The 17,663-nt window shown below is 40.5% G+C and overlaps 2 pseudogenes across 2 annotated transcripts; both read right to left on the bottom strand.

Moving 5' to 3' along the window:
- Positions 1 to 510: 510 nt before the first annotated feature.
- Positions 511 to 6,269, bottom strand: LOC145535798 (E3 ubiquitin-protein ligase RNF168 pseudogene; annotated as a pseudogene). Its single transcript, XR_014075496.1, has one exon. The product of XR_014075496.1 is annotated as an E3 ubiquitin-protein ligase RNF168 pseudogene (transcript).
- A 3,603-nt stretch (positions 6,270 to 9,872) lies between these two features.
- Positions 9,873 to 17,201, bottom strand: LOC145535564 (E3 ubiquitin-protein ligase RNF168 pseudogene; annotated as a pseudogene). Its single transcript, XR_014075474.1, has one exon. The product of XR_014075474.1 is annotated as an E3 ubiquitin-protein ligase RNF168 pseudogene (transcript).
- Positions 17,202 to 17,663: the final 462 nt, after the last annotated feature.

Raw genomic sequence — 17,663 nt, 5'->3', positions numbered from 1 at the left:
TACACGACTAAGCACATATTAAAAAGCAGTTTTCCCCTTTTATCTAGTTTTATACCTTTTTTGGTCATGGACTACTCCAGGAAGATGTAATTACAAAACTTTAAATTCAAGGAGTCCTCTAAATGTTAAAAAAAAAAAAAAGGACTCAAAAAATGAATAAATGATAAAATAAATAAATAAATAAATACATTCAAGGAGTCCTTAAAATGTAAAGCAAAACAGGTTTAAAAAGTATTGGTCTGAATAAAAGAGATTTTAGTCTATTTTAGACAAATTTGGTTAGTTTCTAACTACACTTCATTTCAGCACAATCATCACTCAGGGGACAATCCTTTATGAGAAAGGGGAAATTAAAGTTTAAATTAGCTTCAGAATTCTACCCATTATCACCCAATCCATACTGAAGTATATGTCATCAAATATGCAAGGATTACAGAATTTCAGTTATGTAATTTTGAGGCAAAAAGCGTAATAATGTATAAAATCATTGACAAACTTAAGCTAGAATTATTAGCTCTAGGACATTTTATTGTATTATTACCTTAAAAGGATGGCAAAGTAGACATGAGCAGAAATGCTGTTAAAACTGTTGCTTTTCGCTCCCAGTTTTTCATATTAATGAAATAAAAGTTTAACAGTCTCTAAGTTAAATTTCACAAGTGAAATTGCTGCTCTTTGATTTAACTTTCAGGGCTAAGGTAGGGCAAAATCCAAGTATCATCCTTTCCATTTTTGTGCATATACACAAATAAGAGTCAGTATCAATACAAATGACAACATAAGGAAACAAAATGTTTAGTCAGGTTCTACCACACAGGATACTACGACATAACTCTGCTACAGTAAATTCCCATTTTGTGTTTTGGAATAGCAGATTACATAGTATGGTGTGAAAAGCAGTAAAACGCACGTGCTTTCTGTGTCATTTAGCAAAGAAAAGACAAGAAAGAATACATTGCCAAACTCCACCTGCTACTCCATCCTAGACCCAGTTGTCTATCATCCACTCGGTTCCAGTACTTCCAAATTCTCAATCTAACCCACCCAGTCTCAAGCCAAGATTAACTCCTTTTGCATCAACTCTCCTTTCTCTCAGCTAGGTCATCATTTTCCAGAAAAGTCTGATTTTTCTGACTTCACGATTTAACCCATTTGAAGTCAAAGAAAATGCTGTAATACTGAAAGCAATTAAACTAGAGATGGAAATTAGTGTTGGGGAAGATACATTTCAAGTGCTCTGGAAATATAATGAGAAAGTTGCAAGAAAACAGATTTTAAACTCTGCCTGGCTTCCTTAGTTACTTGGTATATTATAATGTTGCTCTGATTACTAGTCAGGACAAAAAAGTGCTCAAAGGCACTAAAATATGCATTTTGGGGGGAAACGCATGGACATTAAGATTTCTTGGGAGCTGGCCAAGGCATTTTTATATCCATAAGGACCGTCAACTTAAACTTAGCCCATCACAGTTATTAAAAAATGAAGGGAGTGGAACTCTTGCTTACAACTGGGTTTGGCAGAAACACATCTGTATACTCTGCCCCTGTAATCACACAGGCCTTTAATTAGGGACAATTGAGTGTGCCCACAGAGCAGCACTAACGAAAAATTTATAAAGGATCTATGATAGAGCTTCACAATCCAGCTTTACCAGGTTGTAAACACTCTTCTTACCCAAGCATTACGTTGTATATCTGTGAAACATCTGAAAGATACTTTTCCTTGACCTCCCAGGCTGTAGGCCATGAGTCGTTTTATGTACAAGTATCTATAATAGAACTTGAACTTTCTTGCATTAACTGAACAATGTTACAACTGGAACTTAAAAGAAGGTTGCTAATTTTCACTTTTTGAGGCTCTGTGAGGTACTGGATGCTCTAGATCAGTTTGTCTTTTGAAGCTTCTCTCTTTGGCATTCTTCCTGTGTCCATTTAGTAATTTGCCTAGAGGTGATGAGGTAGCCCGTAACTGATATTCATCTGGGGATCCATTTAGCCAGGCTGGCCTCATTTGTTCTTGGTTCACCTCTTGCTGAAGTTGCAATGCTAATAACCTATCCTGTTCTTCTTGTTTATGTCTGTCAAAAAATAGACGTTCCAAATCTATCAGTGTTGGGATGAAGTGGACTTGTTTACTCTTGGTCTGAGGATGCGCCGAGGAACATTTTTTCTTCTTTTTCTAGAACGGCATGGATCGCTGACTGCTTCAGACAAAGACTTCTGGTTTTTTGCTCTGGAGATATCTTTACTGGTCAGTAGATGAGACTCCTCATTTTCTGTCACAACTGTGTTATTTTTCAGTGTCTTCATCGTATCTGACACTGTACATCCACTCTCTGTTTTGCCATAAGGCTTAATTGCAGCTTCTCCAGAAGAGGAAATTCCAGCTTTAGGTTCTTCATGACTGATGACACATACCTCTCTTTCATGACTGCTTTGTTTTGTTTTGACTTTTCCTTCAAGGTACCGTTCTCCACCACTGGCACATAACTGAGGTCTAGGTGACACCACTGAAGCTTCTGCATCTTGCTTTTGAACTTCAAGGCATATTTGAGGAGAAAGTGCTGGCATATCTTCCTCAATTTCTGTGTCTTGCCACATAGGGTTCTTCCTATCACTGCTGTCAGTTGCCTTGCATCTGGAGGTTTTCCTGTCTTCTACAACTTCAGACTGTGACGCTGACTCAAGTTGAGAATTCGGTGACAAACACTTCTGAATATCACCAGTGTGTTTTTGTTTGCGCTTCCTTTTCCTTGGTGACTCGGTTGTGACGGGAGTAGATTCTTTGGAATCCGAGCGGAAAGCCGAGACACTTTCCTCACAGACATTGCTAATATTAAGGCTTAGCCTTCTTGCCAGCGCTTCATCACTTTTCAGTTGTTCTTCCATCTCTCTGTGCCTTTTTTCTGCCTGTCCCTCTTCCTCTTCCTCCTCCTCTGCCAGTAATCTCCGTATGTATTCTTCACTGGCTTTGTTTTCTTCCTCCTGAATGGCTCGTTGCTCTGCCTCCATCTTGCTTCTCTCCTCTTCATATTCTCTGCTTAATTCCGCAGGCTGACTTGATAGACAAACTGGCTGATAGTCATCAACGATTTCCTCTGATTGTTGCCCAGAGAGTCTAAGCCGGCATTCCTCTGGATAGTGTTTTTGAATTATCTCCCACAGTTCCATATTGACAAGAGAATTTTTTCGGTTGTGGTACCGAGTCCACGAAGAGACCCAGCGGCGACAGAAAGGACAGCGCAAACTTGTCTTCTCCATAGTCAATTCGAAGCATGTTTTACAGAGCGTGTGGTTGCAAGGCAGTGTCACAGGCTCAGTGAGGATTTCCATACAGATGTGGCACTGGCATTCCAACAAGGAAGGGATGGTGTCTTTGGGTACAGCCATTTTAATATGCTAATAAAGGTGTATTCAACATCAATGCCAGAATTCCAGGATTGGGAACCTCAAATGTCTTTAAGTAAAAAGGCTCTGTGGGCCAGGTAAACAGTTCGACCCCAGAAGCCGGTGTATTTGTCCGTGTTAAAGACAAGTACCCTGAAAGGAAGCAAACGAACCTTGACTGCTCCCAGGCACTGACAGCCGTTGCCGTACAGCAGATGGTGGGCGCAGGGCTCTCTAGTGAGGCAGACGGCAGGCGCCAAGTTCCATTCCTCCCTGTTCCCAGGTGAGGAGAATCCCTTAGTTCTGAGCAGCTAAGCCTGAGACGGCTGAGGTGCCCAGGCAACCACTCCACGAAGACCGACGCTTCTTCCGGGATGACGCCTCAGCAAAGGGACTTCCATTTGACCTTTGCTGTGGGGTCGCGCCTGCGCACTTCTCGGGGCTCCGAGCAGACCCTCCTCTCTCCTGCACAGTGCGAGTCGTTTACGCGTGTCTGACTCTTTGCGACCCCGTGGACTATACAGTCCATGGAATTCTCCAGGCCAGAATACTGGAGTGGGTAGCTTTTCCCTTCTCCAGGGGATCTTCCCAACCCAGGGATCGAACCCAGGTCTCCCGCACTTCAGACAGATTCTTTACAAACGGAGCTATCAGGGAAGCCTAATCTTGGGGGCGGTGCTGTAGCAATCTCAAAAGGGCTAGTGAGGTCACAATGCTCTCCCTCTCTCCTTTTTCTTGTAGGACACGAATCATTAGATGTAGAGTCTACCCTAAATACAGGATGATTTCATGTCAAGATCCGTAGTTTCATGCCACAGACCTTATTCCCCAAAATGGTCTCATCGCAGGTTCAGGAATTGTGGTTTGGACATGTCTTTTTCAGGACATATGTCAACCCATTATAGTGATAGGAGGGATGAAAAACTAAAATGAGATCTTACCTTTTGTAGATCAGTATACAAACACATGCCTACATGCATAAATATATAAATGCCTGCATAAGAAAGAATATAATGCATTCTTGAACAATGAAATGCAGATAAAAACATTCAACAGGTGTTTTTTGGGTTTTATGTTTTGGGGAAATGTTGCTTTTCTGCTCTTTATGATATTATTTATTTTTCAGATGTCTATCGTTCTTGCAAATGTTAAAATGGCAGGGAAGCAAGTACATTCTTACTGCTGCTGCTGCTAAGTCGCATCAGTCGTGTCCGACTCTGTGCGACCCCATAGACGGCAGCTCACCAGGCTCCTCCGTCCCGGGGATTCTCCAGTCAAGAACACCGGAGTGGGTTGCCATTTCCTTCTCCAACATTCTTACTACATCCCCAGAAAAGTCTTTAGAACGGTAATATTTTTCAGGGACAGGAAGAGAGATGAGAGGTTGAGGAAGCCCCTTCCTCCATATAACAAGAAGATTCCCCTCCAATAACAACCAAAATGATTAATATCAATGCTTCAAATTTCTTGCTGTTAAATTGGAGGAAAATATCGGACCTCAGTTTGACATTTAAAATTTTTAAATGGAGGATAATTGCATTACAATGTAGTGCTGGCTTCTGCCATACAACGTTACAAATCAGTTGTAACTATGTATATATATCCTCTCCCTCTCCAATCCCCTCCCCCCATCCTGCCCTTTTAGTTCATACAAAGCTCCAGTCTGGGTTCCCTGTGTTATATAGCAACTTCTCACTAGCTATTTCTTCTACACATGGTAGTGTGTGTATACACACACACACACACACACACACACATACATATATACACACACATATGTATATATAAGTGCTACATTTTCAATTCATCTCACCCTCTCATTCCCCTGCTATGTCCTCAAGTCCATTCTCTATTCTGTTTCTCCATTCCTTCCCTGCAAATAGGTTCATCAGTGCCATTTGTCTAGATTTCATATATATGCTTTAATATACTATATTTGGTTTTCTGTGACTTATGTCATTCTGTATAATAGTCTCTAGGTTCATCTACCTCATTATGACTGACTCAAATTTGTTCCCTTTTATGGCTGAGTAATATTCCATTGTATATATGTACCACTACTTCTTTGTCTATTGATCCATTGACAGATATCTAGGTTGCTTCTGTGTCCTGGCTATCGTAAATAGTGCTGCAGTAAACATTAGGCTACATGTTTCTGTTTGAGTTGTGAGTTTCTCAGGCAGGGTATACGCCCAGTAGTGGAACTGCTGGATCATATGATAGTTTTATTCTTAGTTTTTTTCAGGAATCTCCATACTGCTCCCCATAGTGGCTGTATCAATTTACATTCCCACCAACAGTGCAAGAGGGTTCCCTTTTCTCCACATCTTCTCCAGCATTTATTGTTTATAGATTTTTTCATGATAGCCATTCTGACTGGTATGAGGTAGTAGTTCACTGTAGTTTTGATTTGCATTTCTCTAATAATGAGCAATGTAGAGCATCTTTTCGTGTGTTTATTGGCCATCTGCATGTCTTTTTTGGAGAAGTGGCTGTTTCAGTCTTCTGCCTATTTTTGTGATTGGCTTGTTTGTATTTCTGATATTGAACTGACTGAGAGGCTTATATATTTTGGAGATTTGTCCTCTGTCGGTTTTTTTGTTTGGAATACTTTTTGCTCCCATTCTGAGGGCTAACTTTTCATTTTGTTTATAGTTTCCCTTGCTGTGCAAAATCTTTTAAGTTTTATTAGGTTGCATTTGTTAAGTTCTGCTTTTATTTCCATTAGTTTAAGAGGCAGGTCCAAGAGGATCTTGCTACGATTTATGGCATAGAGTGTTCTGCCTATGTTTTCATCAAACAGTTTTATAATTTCTGGCCTTACACTTAAGTCTTTAGTTCATTTTTAATTCGTTTTTGTGTATGGTTTTCCAAAGAGTTGTGTGCCCTGATGACAATGAGTCTTACCAGATGAGAAGAAGTTAGATGTGGGGCACAGCAGGCCCTAGAATCTGTTCACATCTTAGTCTTGTGACTGCTTAGCCCTGCCCTCAATGTGCCTCATTTCCTTGATGTTTCAAGTTGGGCAACAGTAGCTCCTCCTCATAGATTGTAGTGAGAGTTTAATGAGCAACTACAGGTTTAGCACTTACAAAAGAGTGGGGAACTGAGGGAGTCAGCAAAAATAATTAACAATTCTTAGAATTATCATACCTAAATTGGCCATTGGTGTTTCTATTCCTATTTTTATGATTACGTGGGCCTATATTATTTGTGACTCTTTGTGAACCCATGGACTCTAGCCCACCAGGCTCCTCTGTCCATGGGATTCTCCAGGCAAGAATAGTGATATGGCTTGCCATGACCTCCTCGAAGGCATCTTCCCGACCCAGGGATCGAACCTCTGTCTCTCAGCTCTCCTGCACCGGCACATGGGTTCTTCTACCACTAGCACTACCCAGGAAGCCTACACTGGTATTGCTCCAAAGAAAGCAGTTGTATAAAATGATAAGTAGGCCATCACCTGATTACTATGCTGTAAGACGAACACATATTTATATAGAAAAATGTCTCAAAAACAAACATATACTCAAATGTTAAGAATTATTCTCCATAAATTATATGGTTTTAAGATGTTTTAATGATTTTTTTTTCCTAAATGCATTTTTCACTTTTTCCTACAAATAAAGTGTCTTGGATAAGCCTTCTTATGTGAATAATGCCAAAAAAAATAAAAAAGAAGAGGACAATAAGATGGTAAAGACTAGAGATGTCTTCAAGATAACTAAGATATGAAGGGAACATTTTATGCAAGGATGGGCACAATGAAAGACGGAAATAGCAAGGACCTGACAAAAGCAAAAGAGATTAAGAAGTGGCAAAAACACATAAGAACTATACAAAAAAGATAGTAGTGACCCAGAAAGCCACGATGGTGTGGCTACTAACCTACAGCCAGACATCCTGCAGTGTGAATTCAATTGGGCCTTAGGAAACATGATTATGGAAAGTCAGTGGAAGTGATGGAATTCCAGCTGAGCTATTTAAATCCTAAAAGATGGTGCTGTTAAAGTGTTGCACGCAACATATCAGCAAATTTGGAAAACTCAGCAGTGGCCACAGGACTGGAAAAATCAGTTTTCATCCCAATCCCAAAGAAGGGCAAGGCCAAAGAATGTTCAAACTACCATACAATCGAGATCATTTCACATGCTAGCAAGGCCATGCTCAAAATCCATCAAGCTAGGGTTCATTAGTATGTGAACTGAGAACTTCCAGATGCACAAATGGATTTAGAAAAGGCAGAGGAACCAGAGATCAAATTGCCAGCATCCATTGGGTCATAGAAAGAGCAAGGGGATTCCAGAAAAACACCTGTACTAAGTTGCTTCAGCTGTATCTGACTCTTTGCGACACTATGGACCATAGCCTGCCAGGCCACTCTGTCCAAGGGATTCTCCAGGCAAGAACACTGGATTGGATTGCCATGCCCTCCTCCAGGGGATCTTCCTGACCCAGGGATTGAACCTGTTTTGCTGATGTTTCCTGCACTGGCAGGCGGGTTCTTTACCACTACTGCCACCTGGTAGCATATGAAGTGAGCACAGGTGTACCATAGTTTGTACATTCTTTGGCATTGCCCTTCTTTGGGATTGGAATGAAAACTGAACTTTACCTATCCTACAGCCACTGCTGAGTTTTCCAAATTTGCTAGCCTATTAAGTGCAGCACTTTAACAGCATTCATCTTTACCTGGAATTCCATCACATCCACTGGCTGTGTTCTTAGTAATGCTTCCTAAGGCCCACTTGACCTCACATTCCAGGATGTCTGGGTCTAGTGAATGACCACACTATCGTGGTTATTCGGCAATTAAGACCATTTTTGGACAGTTCTTCTCTGTATTCCTAATATCTTCTGTTTCTGTTAGGCTCTTGCTGTTTCTGTCGTTTATTGTGCCCATCTTTGCATGAAATATTCCTTTGGTATCTCCAGTTTTCTTGAAGTGATCTCTAGTCTTTCCCATTCTATTGGTTTCCTCTATTTCTTTGCATTGTCCACTTAAGAAGGCTTTCTCATCTGTCCTTGCTATTCTTTGCAACTCTACATTCAGATGCTATTCTTTGGAACTCTACATTTCCTTTTCTCTTTTGCCTTTCCCTTCTTTTTTTTCCTCAGCTATTTTTAAGGCCTACTCAGACAACCATTTTGCCTTTTTGCATTTCTTTACCTCGGGGATGGTTTTGATCAGTATCTCCTGTAAAATGTTATGAACCCCCATCCATAGTTCTTCAGGCATTCTATCAGATCTAATCCCTTGAATCTATTCATCACTTCCACTGTATACCATAAGGGAATTGATTTAGGTCATACCTGAATGGCATAGTTGTTTTCCCTACTTTCTTCAATTTAATCCTGAATTTTCCATTAAGGAACTCATGATCTGAGCCACAGTCAGCTCCCGGTCTTGTTTTGCTGACTGTATAGAACTTCTCCCCTTTTGGCTGCAAAGAATACAATCAATATGATTTTGGTATTGACCGTCCGGTGATGTCCATGTATAGAGTCATCTCTTGTACTGCTGGAAGAGGTTGTTTTCCATGACCAGTGCATTCTCTTGTCAAAACTCTATTGGGCTTTTCTCAGCTTCATTTTGTACTCCAAGGCCAAACTTTCCTGGTATTCCAGGTATCTCTTGACTTCCTCCTTTTGCATTCCAATCCCCTATGAAGGAATGGACATCTTTTTCATGTGTTAGTTCTAGAACGTCTCTGGGAATGCTTCAATATCATGAGAACTCACTCCATATAATTTGTAAGTACTTACTCCTGCCTTGTCAAGCAAGATTTAATGATTATTTTGTAATACTGTTTTTAACATTTTAAATATTATAATTTGAAAATAATATGGCTCATTACATCTAAAACATTTGCTACCCTGGACAGAGTGAAATGTGAGTACTGAAATAAATTAGGATTCAGACATGTTCTGGAGGCTACAGGACTCAATGGGGAAATCTTTGGTGAAATATAGGTTACACGACTAAGCACATATTAAAAAGCAGTTTTCCCCTTTTATCTAGTTTTATACCTTTTTTGGTCATGGACTACTCCAGGAAGATGTAATTACAAAACTTTAAATTCAAGGAGTCCTCTAAATGTTAAAAAAAAAAAAAAGGACTCAAAAAATGAATAAATGATAAAATAAATAAATAAATAAATACATTCAAGGAGTCCTTAAAATGTAAAGCAAAACAGGTTTAAAAAGTATTGGTCTGAATAAAAGAGATTTTAGTCTATTTTAGACAAATTTGGTTAGTTTCTAACTACACTTCATTTCAGCACAATCATCACTCAGGGGACAATCCTTTATGAGAAAGGGGAAATTAAAGTTTAAATTAGCTTCAGAATTCTACCCATTATCACCCAATCCATACTGAAGTATATGTCATCAAATATGCAAGGATTACAGAATTTCAGTTATGTAATTTTGAGGCAAAAAGCGTAATAATGTATAAAATCATTGACAAACTTAAGCTAGAATTATTAGCTCTAGGACATTTTATTGTATTATTACCTTAAAAGGATGGCAAAGTAGACATGAGCAGAAATGCTGTTAAAACTGTTGCTTTTCGCTCCCAGTTTTTCATATTAATGAAATAAAAGTTTAACAGTCTCTAAGTTAAATTTCACAAGTGAAATTGCTGCTCTTTGATTTAACTTTCAGGGCTAAGGTAGGGCAAAATCCAAGTATCATCCTTTCCATTTTTGTGCATATACACAAATAAGAGTCAGTATCAATACAAATGACAACATAAGGAAACAAAATGTTTAGTCAGGTTCTACCACACAGGATACTACGACATAACTCTGCTACAGTAAATTCCCATTTTGTGTTTTGGAATAGCAGATTACATAGTATGGTGTGAAAAGCAGTAAAACGCACGTGCTTTCTGTGTCATTTAGCAAAGAAAAGACAAGAAAGAATACATTGCCAAACTCCACCTGCTACTCCATCCTAGACCCAGTTGTCTATCATCCACTCGGTTCCAGTACTTCCAAATTCTCAATCTAACCCACCCAGTCTCAAGCCAAGATTAACTCCTTTTGCATCAACTCTCCTTTCTCTCAGCTAGGTCATCATTTTCCAGAAAAGTCTGATTTTTCTGACTTCACGATTTAACCCATTTGAAGTCAAAGAAAATGCTGTAATACTGAAAGCAATTAAACTAGAGATGGAAATTAGTGTTGGGGAAGATACATTTCAAGTGCTCTGGAAATATAATGAGAAAGTTGCAAGAAAACAGATTTTAAACTCTGCCTGGCTTCCTTAGTTACTTGGTATATTATAATGTTGCTCTGATTACTAGTCAGGACAAAAAAGTGCTCAAAGGCACTAAAATATGCATTTTGGGGGGAAACGCATGGACATTAAGATTTCTTGGGAGCTGGCCAAGGCATTTTTATATCCATAAGGACCGTCAACTTAAACTTAGCCCATCACAGTTATTAAAAAATGAAGGGAGTGGAACTCTTGCTTACAACTGGGTTTGGCAGAAACACATCTGTATACTCTGCCCCTGTAATCACACAGGCCTTTAATTAGGGACAATTGAGTGTGCCCACAGAGCAGCACTAACGAAAAATTTATAAAGGATCTATGATAGAGCTTCACAATCCAGCTTTACCAGGTTGTAAACACTCTTCTTACCCAAGCATTACGTTGTATATCTGTGAAACATCTGAAAGATACTTTTCCTTGACCTCCCAGGCTGTAGGCCATGAGTCGTTTTATGTACAAGTATCTATAATAGAACTTGAACTTTCTTGCATTAACTGAACAATGTTACAACTGGAACTTAAAAGAAGGTTGCTAATTTTCACTTTTTGAGGCTCTGTGAGGTACTGGATGCTCTAGATCAGTTTGTCTTTTGAAGCTTCTCTCTTTGGCATTCTTCCTGTGTCCATTTAGTAATTTGCCTAGAGGTGATGAGGTAGCCCGTAACTGATATTCATCTGGGGATCCATTTAGCCAGGCTGGCCTCATTTGTTCTTGGTTCACCTCTTGCTGAAGTTGCAATGCTAATAACCTATCCTGTTCTTCTTGTTTATGTCTGTCAAAAAATAGACGTTCCAAATCTATCAGTGTTGGGATGAAGTGGACTTGTTTACTCTTGGTCTGAGGATGCGCCGAGGAACATTTTTTCTTCTTTTTCTAGAACGGCATGGATCGCTGACTGCTTCAGACAAAGACTTCTGGTTTTTTGCTCTGGAGATATCTTTACTGGTCAGTAGATGAGACTCCTCATTTTCTGTCACAACTGTGTTATTTTTCAGTGTCTTCATCGTATCTGACACTGTACATCCACTCTCTGTTTTGCCATAAGGCTTAATTGCAGCTTCTCCAGAAGAGGAAATTCCAGCTTTAGGTTCTTCATGACTGATGACACATACCTCTCTTTCATGACTGCTTTGTTTTGTTTTGACTTTTCCTTCAAGGTACCGTTCTCCACCACTGGCACATAACTGAGGTCTAGGTGACACCACTGAAGCTTCTGCATCTTGCTTTTGAACTTCAAGGCATATTTGAGGAGAAAGTGCTGGCATATCTTCCTCAATTTCTGTGTCTTGCCACATAGGGTTCTTCCTATCACTGCTGTCAGTTGCCTTGCATCTGGAGGTTTTCCTGTCTTCTACAACTTCAGACTGTGACGCTGACTCAAGTTGAGAATTCGGTGACAAACACTTCTGAATATCACCAGTGTGTTTTTGTTTGCGCTTCCTTTTCCTTGGTGACTCGGTTGTGACGGGAGTAGATTCTTTGGAATCCGAGCGGAAAGCCGAGACACTTTCCTCACAGACATTGCTAATATTAAGGCTTAGCCTTCTTGCCAGCGCTTCATCACTTTTCAGTTGTTCTTCCATCTCTCTGTGCCTTTTTTCTGCCTGTCCCTCTTCCTCTTCCTCCTCCTCTGCCAGTAATCTCCGTATGTATTCTTCACTGGCTTTGTTTTCTTCCTCCTGAATGGCTCGTTGCTCTGCCTCCATCTTGCTTCTCTCCTCTTCATATTCTCTGCTTAATTCCGCAGGCTGACTTGATAGACAAACTGGCTGATAGTCATCAACGATTTCCTCTGATTGTTGCCCAGAGAGTCTAAGCCGGCATTCCTCTGGATAGTGTTTTTGAATTATCTCCCACAGTTCCATATTGACAAGAGAATTTTTTCGGTTGTGGTACCGAGTCCACGAAGAGACCCAGCGGCGACAGAAAGGACAGCGCAAACTTGTCTTCTCCATAGTCAATTCGAAGCATGTTTTACAGAGCGTGTGGTTGCAAGGCAGTGTCACAGGCTCAGTGAGGATTTCCATACAGATGTGGCACTGGCATTCCAACAAGGAAGGGATGGTGTCTTTGGGTACAGCCATTTTAATATGCTAATAAAGGTGTATTCAACATCAATGCCAGAATTCCAGGATTGGGAACCTCAAATGTCTTTAAGTAAAAAGGCTCTGTGGGCCAGGTAAACAGTTCGACCCCAGAAGCCGGTGTATTTGTCCGTGTTAAAGACAAGTACCCTGAAAGGAAGCAAACGAACCTTGACTGCTCCCAGGCACTGACAGCCGTTGCCGTACAGCAGATGGTGGGCGCAGGGCTCTCTAGTGAGGCAGACGGCAGGCGCCAAGTTCCATTCCTCCCTGTTCCCAGGTGAGGAGAATCCCTTAGTTCTGAGCAGCTAAGCCTGAGACGGCTGAGGTGCCCAGGCAACCACTCCACGAAGACCGACGCTTCTTCCGGGATGACGCCTCAGCAAAGGGACTTCCATTTGACCTTTGCTGTGGGGTCGCGCCTGCGCACTTCTCGGGGCTCCGAGCAGACCCTCCTCTCTCCTGCACAGTGCGAGTCGTTTACGCGTGTCTGACTCTTTGCGACCCCGTGGACTATACAGTCCATGGAATTCTCCAGGCCAGAATACTGGAGTGGGTAGCTTTTCCCTTCTCCAGGGGATCTTCCCAACCCAGGGATCGAACCCAGGTCTCCCGCACTTCAGACAGATTCTTTACAAACGGAGCTATCAGGGAAGCCTAATCTTGGGGGCGGTGCTGTAGCAATCTCAAAAGGGCTAGTGAGGTCACAATGCTCTCCCTCTCTCCTTTTTCTTGTAGGACACGAATCATTAGATGTAGAGTCTACCCTAAATACAGGATGATTTCATGTCAAGATCCGTAGTTTCATGCCACAGACCTTATTCCCCAAAATGGTCTCATCGCAGGTTCAGGAATTGTGGTTTGGACATGTCTTTTTCAGGACATATGTCAACCCATTATAGTGATAGGAGGGATGAAAAACTAAAATGAGATCTTACCTTTTGTAGATCAGTATACAAACACATGCCTACATGCATAAATATATAAATGCCTGCATAAGAAAGAATATAATGCATTCTTGAACAATGAAATGCAGATAAAAACATTCAACAGGTGTTTTTTGGGTTTTATGTTTTGGGGAAATGTTGCTTTTCTGCTCTTTATGATATTATTTATTTTTCAGATGTCTATCGTTCTTGCAAATGTTAAAATGGCAGGGAAGCAAGTACATTCTTACTGCTGCTGCTGCTAAGTCGCATCAGTCGTGTCCGACTCTGTGCGACCCCATAGACGGCAGCTCACCAGGCTCCTCCGTCCCGGGGATTCTCCAGTCAAGAACACCGGAGTGGGTTGCCATTTCCTTCTCCAACATTCTTACTACATCCCCAGAAAAGTCTTTAGAACGGTAATATTTTTCAGGGACAGGAAGAGAGATGAGAGGTTGAGGAAGCCCCTTCCTCCATATAACAAGAAGATTCCCCTCCAATAACAACCAAAATGATTAATATCAATGCTTCAAATTTCTTGCTGTTAAATTGGAGGAAAATATCGGACCTCAGTTTGACATTTAAAATTTTTAAATGGAGGATAATTGCATTACAATGTAGTGCTGGCTTCTGCCATACAACGTTACAAATCAGTTGTAACTATGTATATATATCCTCTCCCTCTCCAATCCCCTCCCCCCATCCTGCCCTTTTAGTTCATACAAAGCTCCAGTCTGGGTTCCCTGTGTTATATAGCAACTTCTCACTAGCTATTTCTTCTACACATGGTAGTGTGTGTATACACACACACACACACACACACACACATACATATATACACACACATATGTATATATAAGTGCTACATTTTCAATTCATCTCACCCTCTCATTCCCCTGCTATGTCCTCAAGTCCATTCTCTATTCTGTTTCTCCATTCCTTCCCTGCAAATAGGTTCATCAGTGCCATTTGTCTAGATTTCATATATATGCTTTAATATACTATATTTGGTTTTCTGTGACTTATGTCATTCTGTATAATAGTCTCTAGGTTCATCTACCTCATTATGACTGACTCAAATTTGTTCCCTTTTATGGCTGAGTAATATTCCATTGTATATATGTACCACTACTTCTTTGTCTATTGATCCATTGACAGATATCTAGGTTGCTTCTGTGTCCTGGCTATCGTAAATAGTGCTGCAGTAAACATTAGGCTACATGTTTCTGTTTGAGTTGTGAGTTTCTCAGGCAGGGTATACGCCCAGTAGTGGAACTGCTGGATCATATGATAGTTTTATTCTTAGTTTTTTTCAGGAATCTCCATACTGCTCCCCATAGTGGCTGTATCAATTTACATTCCCACCAACAGTGCAAGAGGGTTCCCTTTTCTCCACATCTTCTCCAGCATTTATTGTTTATAGATTTTTTCATGATAGCCATTCTGACTGGTATGAGGTAGTAGTTCACTGTAGTTTTGATTTGCATTTCTCTAATAATGAGCAATGTAGAGCATCTTTTCGTGTGTTTATTGGCCATCTGCATGTCTTTTTTGGAGAAGTGGCTGTTTCAGTCTTCTGCCTATTTTTGTGATTGGCTTGTTTGTATTTCTGATATTGAACTGACTGAGAGGCTTATATATTTTGGAGATTTGTCCTCTGTCGGTTTTTTTGTTTGGAATACTTTTTGCTCCCATTCTGAGGGCTAACTTTTCATTTTGTTTATAGTTTCCCTTGCTGTGCAAAATCTTTTAAGTTTTATTAGGTTGCATTTGTTAAGTTCTGCTTTTATTTCCATTAGTTTAAGAGGCAGGTCCAAGAGGATCTTGCTACGATTTATGGCATAGAGTGTTCTGCCTATGTTTTCATCAAACAGTTTTATAATTTCTGGCCTTACACTTAAGTCTTTAGTTCATTTTTAATTCGTTTTTGTGTATGGTTTTCCAAAGAGTTGTGTGCCCTGATGACAATGAGTCTTACCAGATGAGAAGAAGTTAGATGTGGGGCACAGCAGGCCCTAGAATCTGTTCACATCTTAGTCTTGTGACTGCTTAGCCCTGCCCTCAATGTGCCTCATTTCCTTGATGTTTCAAGTTGGGCAACAGTAGCTCCTCCTCATAGATTGTAGTGAGAGTTTAATGAGCAACTACAGGTTTAGCACTTACAAAAGAGTGGGGAACTGAGGGAGTCAGCAAAAATAATTAACAATTCTTAGAATTATCATACCTAAATTGGCCATTGGTGTTTCTATTCCTATTTTTATGATTACGTGGGCCTATATTATTTGTGACTCTTTGTGAACCCATGGACTCTAGCCCACCAGGCTCCTCTGTCCATGGGATTCTCCAGGCAAGAATAGTGATATGGCTTGCCATGACCTCCTCGAAGGCATCTTCCCGACCCAGGGATCGAACCTCTGTCTCTCAGCTCTCCTGCACCGGCACATGGGTTCTTCTACCACTAGCACTACCCAGGAAGCCTACACTGGTATTGCTCCAAAGAAAGCAGTTGTATAAAATGATAAGTAGGCCATCACCTGATTACTATGCTGTAAGACGAACACATATTTATATAGAAAAATGTCTCAAAAACAAACATATACTCAAATGTTAAGAATTATTCTCCATAAATTATATGGTTTTAAGATGTTTTAATGATTTTTTTTTCCTAAATGCATTTTTCACTTTTTCCTACAAATAAAGTGTCTTGGATAAGCCTTCTTATGTGAATAATGCCAAAAAAAAATAAAAAAGAAGAGGACAATAAGATGGTAAAGACTAGAGATGTCTTCAAGATAACTAAGATATGAAGGGAACATTTTATGCAAGGATGGGCACAATGAAAGACGGAAATAGCAAGGACCTGACAAAAGCAAAAGAGATTAAGAAGTGGCAAAAACACATAAGAACTATACAAAAAAGATAGTAGTGACCCAGAAAGCCACGATGGTGTGGCTACTAACCTACAGCCAGACATCCTGCAGTGTGAATTCAATTGGGCCTTAGGAAACATGATTATGGAAAGTCAGTGGAAGTGATGGAATTCCAGCTGAGCTATTTAAATCCTAAAAGATGGTGCTGTTAAAGTGTTGCACGCAACATATCAGCAAATTTGGAAAACTCAGCAGTGGCCACAGGACTGGAAAAATCAGTTTTCATCCCAATCCCAAAGAAGGGCAAGGCCAAAGAATGTTCAAACTACCATACAATCGAGATCATTTCACATGCTAGCAAGGCCATGCTCAAAATCCATCAAGCTAGGGTTCATTAGTATGTGAACTGAGAACTTCCAGATGCACAAATGGATTTAGAAAAGGCAGAGGAACCAGAGATCAAATTGCCAGCATCCATTGGGTCATAGAAAGAGCAAGGGGATTCCAGAAAAACACCTGTACTAAGTTGCTTCAGCTGTATCTGACTCTTTGCGACACTATGGACCATAGCCTGCCAGGCCACTCTGTCCAAGGGATTCTCCAGGCAAGAACACTGGATTGGATTGCCATGCCCTCCTCCAGGGGATCTTCCTGACCCAGGGATTGAACCTGTTTTGCTGATGTTTCCTGCACTGGCAGGCGGGTTCTTTACCACTACTGCCACCTGGTAGCATATGAAGTGAGCACAGGTGTACCATAGTTTGTACATTCTTTGGCATTGCCCTTCTTTGGGATTGGAATGAAAACTGAACTTTACCTATCCTACAGCCACTGCTGAGTTTTCCAAATTTGCTAGCCTATTAAGTGCAGCACTTTAACAGCATTCATCTTTACCTGGAATTCCATCACATCCACTGGCTGTGTTCTTAGTAATGCTTCCTAAGGCCCACTTGACCTCACATTCCAGGATGTCTGGGTCTAGTGAATGACCACACTATCGTGGTTATTCGGCAATTAAGACCATTTTTGGACAGTTCTTCTCTGTATTCCTAATATCTTCTGTTTCTGTTAGGCTCTTGCTGTTTCTGTCGTTTATTGTGCCCATCTTTGCATGA

The sequence above is a fragment of the Giraffa tippelskirchi genome, chromosome X, assembly GCF_054371585.1.
Source record: "Giraffa tippelskirchi isolate mGirTip1 chromosome X, T2T-mGirTip1v1.2.pri, whole genome shotgun sequence".
In the NCBI taxonomy this organism is placed as follows: Eukaryota; Metazoa; Chordata; class Mammalia; order Artiodactyla; family Giraffidae; genus Giraffa; species Giraffa tippelskirchi.
This window is presented reverse-complemented; position numbering and strand designations above follow the sequence as displayed.